This window comes from Nelumbo lutea, chromosome 2, assembly GCF_056320005.1.
Source record: "Nelumbo lutea isolate HS-2025 chromosome 2, American lotus-T2T, whole genome shotgun sequence".
NCBI classification, from domain to species: Eukaryota; Viridiplantae; Streptophyta; class Magnoliopsida; order Proteales; family Nelumbonaceae; genus Nelumbo; species Nelumbo lutea.
The window spans coordinates 76,389,454-76,406,371 of NC_142685.1; the positions used below are offsets into that span (position 1 = coordinate 76,389,454).

Sequence of the window (16,918 nt, forward strand, 5' to 3'; positions counted from 1 at the left end):
CTAAAAAAAAACTAAAGAATATTTGTTGGTGTTTTATGATTGTGCTTCGCAAGAATTTTTAACCTTTGTCTTAATGATTGATTTGTTTGTCTCCGACATGATTTTCTTAGTGATAGCTTTACTTTAATCCAGTTTTCGCAGATTTACTTTAATCAAGTTTTCACAGATGTACCCCAATTTCGTAAGGTTTTTGATACCTAAGAGGGTTTTTTTTTTCCAAAATGAGTAGTTTTCATATTATCATTTGTTTTTATTGTTTTATTTTACGGCAAATGTTCATTGATTCTGAAGGTTCTTGATACTTAGGAGAGGTCACTTTGCCAAGAATAAAATGGCATGAGCATAATGAAATGATGATGTACGAGGACTCCATTTCTTCTTTGCCTTCCCTCACTGTAATCCTCCCTCATCGTCTCACTCCTCTTTCAAGCTGCCCTTTACAATAATCTCTACGTGCTTCTTTAGGTCTTTGTTGTTTTGTAGTTTCCTACCTCACAACAAAGAGGGGTAGTTGTTAGCACTCGATTTTTGCTCGGTCCACCACCTGAAACCCCAATTTAACCTAAATACCTAATCAAACCGATCCGACCTCTTTGAAACACCAAAAAACCCAGAAACCCAACTTTCAACCCAAAACCCTTAGATGCCCATCTGATGACCCTTATCGACCTCACTTACACCTCAATCATTGGATCATACACAACCAGAAGACCTAGGATTTTCCAAAACACCTAACTGTAAAATTTCAGCTGAAGACTCCTCCATTTACCCCTTCATTGAGCAAAGATTCCATTCCGATGCTTCTTGATAGCTAAGATTCAATTCTGATGCCTCTCAATAGCCTAAACACCCAGACTTAGATTCCCTTGATCTTGACGAATCTGAACCAACCAAACCACACCATTAAACTCTAGATACATCAAAATACCTGCTCATAAAGTTTCAACCCCAGATTCCCCCATTCGCCCTTCCATCAAACCAAAATTCCATTCCGGATCATCTTGTTGATCCAAATTTCTACACCCTTGACCCCCCAAGACTAATTGACTCAATCTAACCTCACCAATCAAATCCTACTACCCCGAAACCCTACCTTGTGAATTTTCATCCAAAATAGACCTTGTTTGCCCCTTAAAAACAAAGATTCCATTCCGAGGCTCCAAAATAATCGAATCAAGCCCTTTCCTGATCTGAGCCAAGTTAGGCCAATCTGACCCCACCAATTAACTCAGAATGTCCAAAATCCCTATCCTGCTAAATTTTATTCAAAACTACCCTCATTTGCGTCTTCATTTAAAAAGATTCTATTTTGGCCAATCTCATTAGCCTTCACACACAAAACCCCCATCTCCAGTCAAACCCATCTCAACCCTCCATTTTTTACCAAAAATCTTAACCATTCATTCAAAACTCCGATTGGACCACCTTTTGACTCGATTTGACCAAACTTTTCCAAAATTACAAAAGTGCCCCAAATTCCCAAAATTTACGAAACTGCCCCAGCACCCTAGTATTTAACCAAGCCTTTCTTCTTCATTCGAGGGGGACTATTCTTCTTCTTCCCCGTTTGAACCCAGACACAGAGTGGCGGTGAGAAGGTTGAGCTCTTTCCGTCTTCTCTCTCTAGACCATTCTAGTTTCTTCCCCTTCTTTATCTTCTACTCTCCTCTCTGTCATCTTCTTCCTTTTTCCCCAAAGGATCTGACCCGAGCTCTGTTTTCGTCATCTTTAACCTTGCGGCGAGAACAGAGCTCGACATAATCACTTATTTCCTTCTCTTCTCCCGTCATTCTCTATCTCTCTCCCTCTTTCTTTTTAATTTTTTTTCACCATTCCTGACCCTTTCTTGTCGAACTAACACATCCACCAAATCCTAAGAATTTGAAGCTCTGCACTGTTCGTCGCCTTCCTCTCTTCGTCATCGAACAACAATAGCGAAATTTCCCACTCTCGGCGTTTGGTAGCAGATCGAGACCTCCCCTGTTCTACAAGTTTTTTTTTGTCCTGAGTTGAGCTAATTGCAGAAACCGTCGCCATTAATCGGACTTTATCATTACGCTCCTTGCACACCCTGTCCCTGATTCATATCGACGGAACACACCGAACTCATCGAGATTTCTCATTTGTAGCATTCATTTTCAGGCCAACATAAGCCCAGGTAAATCAGGTTATCTTCTTTATTTTATTTCCACTCTTTTAGTTCTTTTGTTATGTCTTTGCTGTGATTGGGATTGGGGGGAGCGACAGTCAAAGGAGTTAGTGATGAAGCTCTGCAGAACCAGCTCTGGTAAACCGTATAGTCCTTCTCAACCTTAGTGGTGGTCGTTTCTTTACTGAATTGATGCATTTAGATCAGCTGTTAGCCCCTTATTGTCTTGCTGTGATTGTTATCATAAATTAAATTCTGCTCCATCTCATTTTAATTCTGAAAATGAAATACTATTCTTTCCTTCTTCGGGTTTTCTAATATTTTCTTTTTTCATTTATTTTGTTTTATTTTATTTGATTTTTTTAAAAAATTGTTTTCCATTTTGTTCTGTATGTAAGGCTGATATCGATTTAGTTTCATGGCTGTCGGTTAGTTAGTTTATGTTTTCCTTTTATCATTCTATTTCCTTAGTCGTATGATTGGAGTAATCCAAGGGAGGGATGAGAACAGGGCGGTGGTATTTCAGTTTAGCATTGAGTTTCATAATTCCATTAAACTCTAAGAGTACAACTCTTGGGAAGTAGCATAAAAGACCATTTTGACCCTCTTTATTTCTTAGAGTATTTAGTAGTATGGCAAGGGTCTAACCCTCTATTGACTAATATGAAAAGATACTTCATCTCTCAATTGGTGCACTTCAGTCTTGCCCCGTGCCTTTTGAATTCTAAGATGTCTAGTACGTATACGAATGGTAAAGGTCCTGGCATCTCTTTAACCAATGCCAAAAGATACTTTTCTCCTTTAAGTAAGCTCTGTGGCTCCAAAATCTAGAGGTATCCAGTAAGTACAAATATGGCTAAAGGACTTTGGTCCTTTAATCAATATTAAATGATACTTCATTGGTATGCATATGCTTTTATTTAAAATAAACTAAGGGTGTTATAATAATGGCCTACTAACCCTCTTCTTTTTTTGACAAAAAATGAATCAAGCCTTTTTTGAATATCCAGGATGTTGTGCACTCCTTAAAGACCGGTTTCTCGAAAAACCTGATGACATTAGAGCTATTGGAGGGACACGGAAAATGTTATGAATTTATCACCGGTGCAGTTGGAATGGTTAATGCTGAAGGCGACCTTTGAGTGTTGGGATCCTAAAAAAATGGTTTTTTCCTTTGGGGAAATTGAGATGTATCTAACATCAGAACATGTAGCTTATCTTCGGCAAATGCCCATCGAAATGAGATTGCCTTCCTAGTTGGCAAGCAAGGGTACAAAGCAGACTTATGCATTCTTAGCATGCAAAAAGCCCCAACTACAGATGGTAGAGGAAAAATTCATCACAGTTCAGTTTCTCCTAAACCACAACACCCTAGTATTCAAATCAAATAAGTCGGAGATGGATAGGAAAGGACAACAAAATGCCTTGTTCATGGCCATTGTAGGACATCTCCTCTTCCCACTCGACTGTAAAAGGATTCACACAAGACTAGTCATAGTGTTGCGTCAAATCAAAGAAGCATCGTCGGTCACCTTGGTCCCCATGATCTTAGTAGATACTTTGTAGGGCTTAACCATGTTGCACACATAGAGCATGGTCATTCCATGGATCCCTCCATATCTTACGGCTGTGGTTGATACAACATCTAGCACATTTGGTCATTTACACCAGAAAGTTTTTATCTCAACCCACATACAAGGTAAAAGAAATATTGAGCACTAATCCAGGTAGCAGCATTGACGGAGAAACAAAACTTGGTATTATTGCAAAGGGTCATGAAAGGAAAGATCAATTGGAACATTGGGTTGTTTGTCCAAGAAGGGTATAATCAACCTCGTCTAGCCGCAGAAGGAAGAGAAAGCATGGTTCTAGCAGGTTTATATGGATCAACACCATATGTCCTAGTACTGGTCCTAAGGAAACTAGTCTTCTTACAGTTCATTCCAACTAGCGATGACATCAAAGGGGACATGGTTGATTTCATCAAGTATCGTGGGAACATGGAAAGGAGGTTCAGAGAGCATTGGGCTTCTAGCCTCCAAGACGATGTGTGATCATACATACAGGGATTGGGTGTGCAATCAAAGTTTCTCATCAGCTCTGGTGCCATCGCCCGAGCTCCTCACCCTAGTAAAGCCTCTATCCAAAGGTACCATATCAAAGGAATATCTCAAGCGACCTTTAGACAATCCATATTTGAAAGTAGTACTAGAACTTCATGAGAAAAATAGGATAAATGAGGAGTAGGAAGTAAGGATCGGGAGGCACAATGATTCTATAAAGAAGCAAATAACAGAGCACATCAAGCAAAAATGGAAAATGAAAATAGAAGAGTTCGATTTAAGGAAGGAAATTATTGAATTAAAAGAGAGATTGGAAAATCAAAGGAAAAAGTTAAGTGAAGCCCAACAAAGCCATGTTGAAACAACGGAGAAATTATCAGAGGCACTTCAAGAGAAACAAAGGTTGGAAATCGAAACCGATGAAATTCACTGCCAGCTCCATCAAGTTAGGAATGGGGCTACTAGTGCCAATGTCTGATATGAACAGTTAGTCGACCACATGAAAGCATACATGATGTAGGTGGAAAATTGAATGGCGATACTCGAAGGCACCTTGACATTCTATGGCATTGACATTCATCCCCACTGATCAGGATTGTTGTATTTCCTTTTCCTTTTGAAAAAAAATGGAGGTAGTAAACATTAACGAAGATACTATCTTTTTTTAGGGCCATTATTGTCTCACTCAAATACCAACTAAACACAATAGCTGTTTGAGGAAAATATACCATTCTAGTAGGTTGCATCAAACTTTGAAGCTAACAAACTTCCAATCTTAACATTCAAACTGGGCATATACAATTACCATAAATCAAAATCGCCAAAAGTATCAAATTCATTAAATTGGCAAAATCAAAAGTCACCAAACGAAACATCAAACCAAGATTATCAAATTCATTGAATCAACTCATCAAATGGCAAAAATCAAAATCAAAGCTAAGTTTATCAAATTTATCAAAGTTATCAAATCAATTCATCCAATAAAATTAAAATCAAAGCATCAAAAATCGAAATCAAGTTTATCAAAATTATCCAATTCATCAAATCATCATATCAAATAAAAAATTTTCAAATCAATTCATCAAACATAAAAAATCAAAATCAAATCATAAAAACCAAAATTAAGCATATGAAATTCATCAAATTAACCCATCAAATAGAATAAAAATTAACAAATTGATCAAAAATCAAAACAAAAAAATAAAATAATCTCATAAACTGTTGAAAATGGATTTCTTTGTCTCATGCAATCAGTGAATAATATTTGACCTAATCCAGGAAAACATGAGGACCAATAGAATTGTGACCCAGTCCTTCGCCTGCACCATGGCAACCGAAGACACAACCTTGGAGGGCTCAGGGTAGCAGGACACGATCATTGTGGAGACCACTACACCCACTACTGTTTCATACAATGATTTGCTCCGTCTTTAAGAAAATCTTTCAGAAATGTGTGCTCGACTAGATTCACTCTCAAAAAGAAATGTTGCCAACCCCCAAACAACCACCCAAGCTCAAACCTTCACTATCCCCACCACTACTGGGATTCCTATCCTGTTCATATTCATCGCCGGTACTGAATCACTGACCCCAAGGTCATAACCTACCATCTTTACCAAGTAATCTGCAACACTAGTAGTCAACCAAGTTGATGACTTTGAAGAAGAAGACCCTCGTATCTCCCAGTCTATCCTCCCAATCAAGCTAGCCTCGCTTGCAAGCAATCCTATGAGGGAGGAAATAGAGAAAATGAAGGAAGATTTCAAGAAATTAAAAAGGTTTCATAACCCATGAATTTTGGACTATAAAGAATTGTGCTTATACCCGGATGCAGTACTCCAAGAAAAATTTAAATTGCCTAAATTGGAAAAGTATGATGGAAAAGGTTACGCTTAAACCCACCTGAGGATCTTCTGTGGAGATATGTTCCAAAATGGGTCAGACGAGAGGCTCCTTATTCAGGTATTCCAAAAAAGTTTGACAGGTGATGCATGGACCTGGTTCGCCATGTTGGACCCTACAAAGAAGAAATATTGGAAACATGTTTCTGAAGCCTTTTTGTTCCATTACTCCTTTAACATGGAACCGGTTCCCTATCGAGCCAACTTAGAAGCCTTGTCACAGAATGAAGGAGAAAATTTTCTTGAGTATGCATATTGGTGGAGGGAAACAACATCAAAACTGAGGTATCCAATGCCTAAGGAAGAAATGGTAAGGATGTTCATAGGAACATTAGGTGAGCCATATTATTCAAAGTTGATTGCCCAACCTCCTAAGGATTTTAATGAGGTTGTTAGGGGGGCCAATCGGATCGAGGCGGCCATAAGGCAAGGAAGAATCAATCCCTCAATTGAGGGAGTTGACCCATCCCAAGCCTTTGTTAGACAACCCCCCATCAAGAAGAAGTCAAAAAGTGAAGTGCATGCTATTTCCCCTTCCTCTCACCAACAAATTCGGCCTAGCTTTGTTGTAGCCACTTACTCTAGAAATCCTCGACCACCATTTTACTTACCTACACTATCATTGCCAATGCCTATCACACCCCAACCATTTCGTCCAGTGCCAGCTTCACGACCATACCAGTCACCCACTCCCCAATAGCCGCCGATGGTAGCCGACCAAAACCCTTACATCTAAAAAGAGAAGAGGATACAATTTACCCTTGCCATACCCTCATTCTTAGTTATTTCCTACATTTGTCAATGAAGGGTACTTAAGTTTTTTGACATGGAAACTGCCACCGGAATCTAAGCCAAGAGGGTACGATGAGAATGCCCACTATGCATACCACCAAGGCCTAGGGCATGTGACCTATAAGTGTTGGCAACTTAAGTATGTAGTTCAGAGGTTGATTGACGACGGACACATCACCTTTCAAGCAGAGCAACCGAAGTAGAAACTAATTGGGATCACTAGAAATCCCATGCAACCACATGGAGCAGGACCAAGCAATAGCATTCATTGTATCGAAGAAGATATGCAGATCATGGACCCTATAGTGTTGATTTTTCTGATAGGGACCCTACCTATAGTAGCAATGCCATGAATTCAACCACCTTTTGACACCAGTGGTAGCATACATTGGTCAAACCGATTTAGAACGTCGAGCCTTATTAAGATTCAGAAAATTTTTTCCTCCAAGACAGGTGACTAGGGCAGCAGATAAAGGAAGGCTAAGATAGGGGAGGATCCGAATGAAGAGAGAAAAATCAAGGAGAATGATGATTTCCTAAGAGCCATTAAAAGTCTTGATATAATGTAGTGGATTTAGGAAAAATGCCAACATAAATTTCAATACTTGGGATGTTATTATCTTTAGAACATGATAGGAATAAGGTCATGGAAGTTTTCAAAAGGGCTCTAGACCTCCCAAGTATAGAATCGGAAAGGATATCACAGATGGTCAATATGATTTTGGCCCCTCAAGTCATAACTTTTTCAGATAATGAGATCCCAATAGATGGTGTTACCAACAATCTTCCATTATATATCACAGTGACTTATAGAGGAATGAGGGTTGGTGGATAATGGGTCCAATTTAAGTTTTTGCGCTCTCGAAACACCACAAGCACTAGGAATGGGTATACATGATGTGAAGAAGAGACCCATTGCGGTAAGGCCATTGACAATTCAGTTAGGCCAAATTTGGGAGATGTAACACTTAATGTGACTATTGAAAGGGTTACTTATCAGATTTAGTTCCAAGTTCAAGACATTCAAGTATCTTTTACCTTGTTACTAGGGAGACCTTGGCTTCATTCTGCTAGAATCGTGCCATATTTCTTGCACTAGAGACTAAAATTGGTCCATGATAATGAAACTCATTACAATCCTTAGGGACAATCAGATTGCACCAGCTATGAAATCATTAGTTCAACACCTGGAGGAAGGTCTAGGTTTCTTCTCTTACCAGTTTGAAGAAGTGAATTCCATCGAGAAGGTTCAAGAGGCAAAGAAAGTTCAAGGGATGATAACAACACCCCTTCAAATGATGGCTCATATAAAGTTCGACCCAAGAAAAGGGTTAGGAATTAAGCAACAAGGGAGATTGAACCCAGTTAAGGCTAAGGGATCTCTCCCTCGATTTAAAGTGGGTTATAAACCTGATGAACATGACCTACTTGGCCTACGAGGTGGGAAGAAGAAAGGTGTACATCTTTCAACCCCACTTCATTTTGTCAAACTTAGTAACCTAGCAACAATGCCTTCAAGCTAGCCTTGAAACCCCCTTTGACATCCCAGAAATTTCACTGCTTTTTCTTGAAGACCAAGAAGATCAAAAGGACATCAACTCATCATTAAAGGCCTGGGAGGAAAAGGAAATTGAGGTAATCTACATGCCTTGTCCCATCGATCGGGGCAAGGTGGAAATTCCTATTGCACTAGAGGTAATTGATGAGCTTGAAGATCATGCCATTTGGGAATCCTTGAATGGAAATGTATGTGTGATAGGAGGCGAATTGATTGAAGACCCTGCCCAGTCAATTGTCCCTTTACAAGAGCTTGTTCGTAACCAGATGTCTTCTCCAACTACCATGGGTCTAGAGGCCCCTTCTCTTGAGGTTTGTTAAGCTATAATTCTTGGACCAGGGGGTCAATGCTTTCTACCCTATGTCTCAGTCCTAAAAGCAGCTTTTGTACTCCTTTTCCTTGAACTACGACTGACCTGATCCCCCTAAAAAGGGTACGTAGGCAGCCTTGGTTCACAACCTGGGCTTGGCCACGTTTTTGAAAAAACTCCTTTTTGTCCAGATCCAATTCCCATGTTCATTCCTCCTTTTGATCTTATAGAAACCTGAACCCTTCTCACAAGCCTATGACTTCGACCTTGAGTTAGACTTTGCTCTCATGGGGATAGAGGAGGAACCTCTTGAGGAGGAGATCCCTCAAAATATCCTTGATCAGATTGAATGACAAAAGGGAAGAAGACTAGAAGATGATTCAAAAGAAGTTAATCTTGGAACTAATGATGATCCAAAGTTGATAAAAATTGGGAGCCTTTTAATCCCAAAGCAGAGACTTGACATGATAGAATTATTGAAAGAGTTTAGGGACGTGTTCGCATGGTCCTACAAAGACATGCCGGGATTGGACACAGACTTGTTGGTACATAAGATTCCCATATATCCCAATGCAAAACCATTAAAGCAATAGCTCAACAAGCTATACCCAAAGTGGTCTTTGAAAGACTTCGAAAATTCCGCCTTAGGTTAAATCCTTAGAAATGCATCATTGGGGCATCATTAGGTAGGCTATTAGGCTTTACCATTAGTCAAAAGGGGACTGAGATTGACCCTGCTATGGTCAAAACAATTGTTGAGATGCCTCCTCCCCGAACAGAAAAGGAAATTATAAGTTTTTTGGAAAGATTCCAATATATCTGTAGATTTGTAGCGCAACTTATGCCAATTTGCAAACCAGTTTTGAAGTTGCTAAGAAAGAATACCCCGGTAAAATGGAATGAAGACTATCAAGAAGCATTTGACAAAATTAAGGAGTACTTGACCAATCCATCAATATTAGCTCCCCCTAGGCCGGGGGAAACCTTGCTCATGTCTTTGTCAATACTGGAAGATTTCGTTGGATGCATGTTGGGGTAGCATGATGAGACGGGTAAAAAGGAAAGAGCCATTTATTACTTAAGTCAGAAATTCCGTGACTACGAGACAAGGTACACTATGCTAGAAAAAAACATGTCTAGCCCTCATTTGGGCCTATCAGAAGCTATGCCATTACATGTTAGCTCATTTGGTGTTGCTCATTTCTAGAATGAACCCCATCAAGTATTTGTCCCAAAGACATGCAGTTACCAGTCGAGTCTCCTGTTGGATCATGCTCATTTCTGAATATGACATCAAGTATGTGACACAAAAGGCAATCAAAGGGAAAGCCATTTTAGACCATTTAGCTGATAACCCTGCCTTGGAGTATGAGGCAATATCAACAAATTTCCTAGATGAAACTATATTGGAAATATAAGTGGGGAAAAGGTGGAAGGCATACTTTGACAGAGCATCAAACCAAAGTGGATGGGGAGTAGGAATTATCCTTGTGGACCCCCAAGGCACTCACTCCTTTTATCTATCTATCTGGACTTTCTCAACACTAATAACACATGTGAATGGGAAGCATGCCTATGAGTAGTCTGAATGGCACTGGATTGGGGCATCGATGAATTGGAAATTTATGGGGACTCTTTCTTGGTCATTAGTTAAGCCAAGGGTAATTGGGAAGTATGGGATGAGGGACTAGCATTGTATCATAACTGTCTCAAGGAGTTGATGAAAAAGTTTAAGTGCATCTCATTCAATTATCTACCTAGAGAAGACAACCACTTTGTGGATTCTTTAGCTTCCCTTGGATTAGCCATGCGTTTACCTCCCAACATGGCGGTAGAACCAATTTATTTAAGTTGGGATAGTGAACCTGCCTAAATGAGTAGCATACTGGAAATCACAATAAAAGATGAAGAATTAGATGATAAACCGTGGTTTTGTGACATCAAAAACTTCTTGGAGCATTAAGCATTTCCAGAAGGGGCAGATCCCAAGGTGAGAAGAACTACAACTAGGCTAGTAGGGCATTTCATCATAGTTGGGGGGATATTGTATCAAAAGTCCTCAGGATTACCTTGGCTTTGATGTTTAGATGAAGAAGAAGCACAAGGAAAGATTGAGGAGGTACATGGTGGCATATGTGGCCCTCACATGAATGGGCATATGCTGGCCAAAAAGTTGCTCCGAATGGGATTTTATTGGATGACAATGGATGAGGATTGTTGTCAACATGTGTAGAGATGTCATGCTTGTCATGTCTTTGGTCGAAAGAAAAATGCGCCTCCCTCAAAGCTATATTGTTTAACTACACCTTGGCCTTTCTCAATATGGGGAATTGACATGGTTAGTCTGTTGCAACCTACAACAAATGGGCATAAGTTCATATTGGCCGCCATTGATTATTTCACTAAGTGGGTAGAAGCAATGTCTGTAGCTTGCTCAACAATGACCAAGACAGTTCAATTCATTAAGAGCAGCATCATTGCCATATATGTAGCACCTTGCGAGATCATCTCAGATAATGGAAAAAATTTTGTTAGAAAGGAAGTCATAACCCTCTGCAATCATTTCGAGATTAAGTAGTTGCATTCAGCCCCTTATCAACCTCAAATGAATGGAGCAATAGAGGCTACAAACAAGAACATTGAAAAAATTCTGAAGATGTCTCTTACCTACAAGTATTGGCAGGACATGTTACCATATACTCTTTTGGCTTACCGCAGTTAGTCAGAACATTAATAGGGGCAACACCGTATTCATTAGTGTATGGCATGGAGGCAGTCCTACCAACAGAAGTTGAAGTGACATATTTGCATCTGATACTAGAGTCAGAGATCCAGAGACAGATTGGGTCCAAGCACGTTATGAGTAGTTGGCATTCTTAGATGAAACACAATTGAGAGCTATGACCCATACTCAAGCCTATCAAATGCGAACGACACGTGCATTCAACAAGAGGGTACGTTCCCGAGATGTGTAGTCTGGTGAATTAGTGCTCAGAAGAACCGTTTTGAACTAGCTTGTGACAAAGGGGCAAGTTTACTCTCACCTATGAAGGCCCTTACATTGTTAGAAATAGGTTATCAGAGGAACACTAATACTCAGCAGAATGGATGATGAATGTCAGCACCCGATTTTTGCTCAGTCCTCTACCTAAACCTTTAATTTCCCCAAACACCCAATCAAACTCATCTAACCTCTCTAAAACACTCAAAAACCCAAAAAACTTGAGTTTTACCCCGAGAACCCTCAGATCCTTCGTTAAACATGCCTGATTCTTATCTGATGGCCCTGACTGCCCCTCATTTACACCTCAACCATTAGATTAGACATAACCATTAGACCTAGAACCTTCCAAAACACCTACCCATGAAATTTGAACTCAAGATTCCTCCATTCACCCATTCATCAAACAAAGATTCCATTTCGACCCTTCTCACACTCACAACGCATATCCACTTGATCCGAACACATCTAAACCAATCAAACCTTTCCAATCACTCCAAAATACTATAAAACTCCTACATATGAAATTTCATCCCAAAACACCTCCATTTACCCTCAATCATACCAAGATTTTATTTCAAGGTCCTAGATTAATTGGATTAAAAATTTGCCCGATCTAGTCCCAGTTGGCTTAATCTAACCTCATCAATCACCTTAGACTGCCTAAAAACCCTACTCTATGAAATTTCACCCAAAATTACCTTTATTTGCCCATTCATCACACAAAGATTTTATTTCGAGCCCCTAGATTAATCGAATCGAACCCTTTCCAGATCTGTGTCCATTTCGGGCCTAGTCGGGCCAATCCAACCCTGCCAAACAACTCAGATTGTCTAAAAACCCCACCCTATAAAATTTCAGCCAAAAATATCCTCATTAACCCTTCCATCCAAAAAGATTTCATTTTGGTCAATCTTGCTAGCCCACACACACAAATCCACTCTCTGCGGTCAAACCCACTATAACCCTCTGTCAGCTGACCCAAATCCCATCTTTGAGCTAAAAAGCCCGATCCGATTACCTCCTTGAACCATTTTAGGTCCGAAATCGTAAATTACAAAATACGCCTTTAATCTTTCAGAATTTATAGAACCCATCCTAGCACCTTTTTAAAAGGGACCGAACCCCTCATTTTCACCCTAAGCAGAGAAGATGAGGGAAGTTCTTACTGTTCATCGACATTTTTGCCCAAACTGTCGGAGGCGGTGGCGATTTCATTCCCCTCTATATCAGACTTTGCCGGTTTCATTCATCATTTTTCCTGTATTTCTTTCTCCATTTTTCACCTTCGCCTCCATTTCCTTCCTCTAGTCTGAAGCCCATTGTTCGTTTCTCACTGTTCATCATCTCCTTCAGTGAACAATGACGACATCTACCTCTCTCTCTCTCTCTCTCTCAGTAATCCCTCTCCTACAAAATCTAGAGCGAGATTCATCAACCTTAATACCATCACTTCTCTCATCTGTTCTATGGAAGATTATCACATATTCAACACCCTTCAGCAAACTGCAACTCCTCTATTCAGCAGACTTCCTCAGGAGGCCGATGAACTTCAGAGGCCAGGAGGATTCGTACGACTGTCGTAGTTTTTTATCATCTCTTACAAAACACTCCAAGCTTATCTAGACTCCCATTCACAGCATCGGTCCTCTGGTCAGGACATCCCTCAAGTAATCCGTACCAACCTCTCTATCAGTTCATTCTAACAGTGAGGGTTCAAGGTTGGGGATCAGACCGATGGAGTAGATTCCACCAGACTCGTTCCCGTAGGTTGGTTCCCCAGCCGAACCTAACCTGGAGTTTAGTTTATTGTTTGCTATCATGTGTGGTTAGATCTATACATACCTCTGTATGTTAGATTATTGTTCATTTACTTTTTTTTTTCTTTTAGATTTAGCATTGATAGTTGTTCAGGTTTAAACCATATATGTTTCGAATAGTATTATGAATGTGAGTCTATTTCACTACTAGATTTCTCCTCTCATTATTTGAAGTTGAAATTGTGTTAGATCAATTTCTTTTAGAGTGCTCAATGAATCCTTTTCTTCCTCTTGTTGATTTTTTTTTTCAATGGTGTGTTTTCAATTAGTTAGATTTCTTCAAATTAAGATTATTTCATAGAAATCATGTCTCCTTTCTTCTCTAGAAGTTTGTGATTCACTGTCAAATTTATAGATGATATACTTAACTTTATGTTCACCTTGCTTCCTCTCATTACCCCTTTATTGAATCAGTTGGAGCTGCAATCTCTAAAAGTTTACCAAGAGATGTAATTCTTGATTTAAGCTTAATAAAATGGCAATACAAGGCTTGCTTTTGTTTGTGTTATGTTTCTAGAATCTTCTCATTGTTGTTTAAAGCTTGTTTAGGAAAATAATGCTAATGATAGTATCTTCAAATTCACTAGAAGGGAGGCCATCTTCGAATTATGCTTAAATTGTAATTCATTCCATGTATCAACTTTTATCAATGAAATGAAGGGAGGCCATCTTTGGCTGTTTTCCATTACATTTCCTTTTGTCCATTACAATTATAATAACTCATTAATTAGACAGTTAAGCTTTGTTACCTTTTCCTTGAATTTCCCAATATTTGGATATTAGGAGTCCTCAAAGGTAATGCAAAATAAATGAAAAAGAGAAGGAGGAATTAAAGGAAGAAGCAAGAAAGGAAAAAAGAAAAAAGAGAAAAAAAGAGGAAGAAGAAGAAAAGAAGAAAAGAAAAAAAAAAGAACATGATGAAGGAAAACAAAGATAGAGAGAGAAAAATGGGGAAAATTAAGGTTTTAAGAATTTTAGCTTCCTGATAACCCATGAACCAAGTTGTGTTAGCAGCCCACCTACCCTTGAGCCTTAACCACATTTCATCCTAGTAGTGCGACCTCTTCAATCAAAGATAAAAATAGGAACATGGAAATGGATCACAAAGAAAGCGTCTATGAACGTCAAGAAAATCGACAGTTCACTTCATGGCCAAATAAATGGAATCGCCACCCATCAGAATTTCATAACTGGGAGTGATGGGTCTCCTGAAATTGCATTTGGTAAAATATTTTGGGGTTAATAGCGACTCCATACCTTCCGGCCAAGATAAGGCTACTCTGGGTAAGTTGAGAGAGAGAGAGAGAGAGGGAAGGGGTTAGGCACCCCTCTCTCTCGTCAGTGTGAATACTGGCTTTTCCCTTTTCTCTCGGAGCCGATGTGAGAATCTAAGTTCACCTTGATGTGGGAGGACTTGAAAGCCTCTCTCATTTCCTCTAGACCAACCCCCTTTTGGACGTAGGGTCCGAGCAAAAGGATGAATTCTCACCCCTTTTCTATCAGACCCTTGACGGAATCATGAAAATGTATATCTAAAGTGTACTGAACAATTGACATTCGTAAAATAAAGAGCTTAAAAGTAATATTTTTCCATAATAATTTTATAAATGTCAATTTTATTATTTGTGCAATTTTTATGCTGAAAGAATTAATAATTGAATGGAGGAAAGCCCAAACATAGGTCCAAGAAACCCAAACCCAAGTTCCTTGGCCCAAGTATGAGTGTTGATTCGGTGATTCTTGAGGATATGGACAGCTAAGAGATAGAGATACAATTTATCTGTTGATAGCTATCTATAAATCAATCTCTATCTAGGCAAAAATTGGGGGATAAGACGCGGATCTGGGCTGAGCAGATTGAGGAGCCTGGCAGCACAATAAAATGGAAAAATCTAACCTAAAAAGGGGACGACTTTCAGAGATTATTTGGCGTTATTTTCTTAGTCTTTCACAGAGGAGAAGATGGGAGAATGACGTCCAAGCGCGGCTAAAACTTCAACAAGGCTAGGGAGGATCTTGATCGATGAGTTTTATTTGTTATTTTACTTTTATTCTTTGAGAGATATGTTTAATTTTGTTATTGAGAGATTTCTTTTATTATTTTGATAAACCCTGAAGTTATGTTCTTCAATTTCCATATAAGATTAGTCATTCTCTTTTCATGTGCAATTTGTTAGAAAATAATTGATTGGGTAGATTTATTTTATGAGTTGATCCTTGATTGTAATACTGTCAATTTGATATGTTCTTCTTGGATAGCTTGTAAAAATAGATCACTCTGTTATTCATCGAAAATTAATTCTCTCAGAACAAATACTTTTGTTCTTGTCATTGGTTTCAAAGTTATATTTTCCAATTGTTTGTTTGGGATGTGAAACTTGCAATTCAGTAATAAATAGGAATCAAAGTTGTGACCAGTTAGGCAAATCGATCAAGTGAATCTTGAAGCCTGGTTCATCATAATACTACTTTCATCCTTTAATCATTGTTACTTTTATTCAAATATTTTTGTTCTTCTTTTTATTTTTAAAAAATCATTTTTCTAGGTTATTCACTCTTAGCGATAACTCCTTTTGTTGGTTTAATCAGTTTCTCTGTGGATTCGACAGCTAAAGCTATGTTTCAACGACTACTTAGCCAAGGGTAATAATTTTGGGCAAGACAACCCCCACCTTCGGACTCAGTTGATTGGTCTGAAGAGAGCAAAGAAACGCTTCAACCTCTCTAAGGGAAGCACCGATTCTCACATAAACTTAAACTTAACGCACAAAAACTAATTGGCAGAAAAAAAAACTAAAAAAAAGAAAAATAGATAAGAATCAAGGAGATGAGGTAAAACATTTTTACCTCTTGTAACCTGAAACAATTGAAACTTGATGATTTGGGACTTTGACTGGCTTGGATGGTCGCTAAATGGATACCTACGAAGATCTGAGAAGGTTGATGATGCAATGGGATTAATACTGTAGCGACAATAGGCGACATGACATCTCTAGCAACTTAGCGATTTTCTATTCTTAGAGCTTTCTCTCTCGAACTCTCATTTGGTAGCCTTTAGACTTTTAAGAAGAAAACGGTGAGAGAAAACATACCTCCTTTCCCAGCTTCTCCTTCGACTTTTCCTCTCTCATGGAACCCCCCTCTTTCAAAGCTCTCCCTCTAACTCTCGAATTCGGTCACTCCCAGGAAAAAACGCTAAGAGCTCCCCCTTCTGTATTCGAAGAGACCCCCCCTTTTTCCAACCTTTCACCCTTTTTTCATTTAAGAATAGCGCCTCTTATTTATAATAGGAAGGAAGGGGTGTTTTTGAACAAAGACTAAGAA

At 39.1% G+C, this 16,918-nt stretch overlaps 1 long non-coding RNA gene across 1 annotated transcript; it reads left to right on the forward strand.

Annotated features, from left to right (window-relative positions):
- The first annotated feature begins 1,541 nt into the window (after positions 1 to 1,541).
- On the forward strand, positions 1,542 to 4,929 carry LOC148871570 (uncharacterized). Its single transcript, XR_016106735.1, has 2 exons — positions 1,542 to 2,158; positions 3,160 to 4,929. It is a non-coding gene; the product is annotated as an uncharacterized LOC148871570 (long non-coding RNA).
- Positions 4,930 to 16,918: the final 11,989 nt, after the last annotated feature.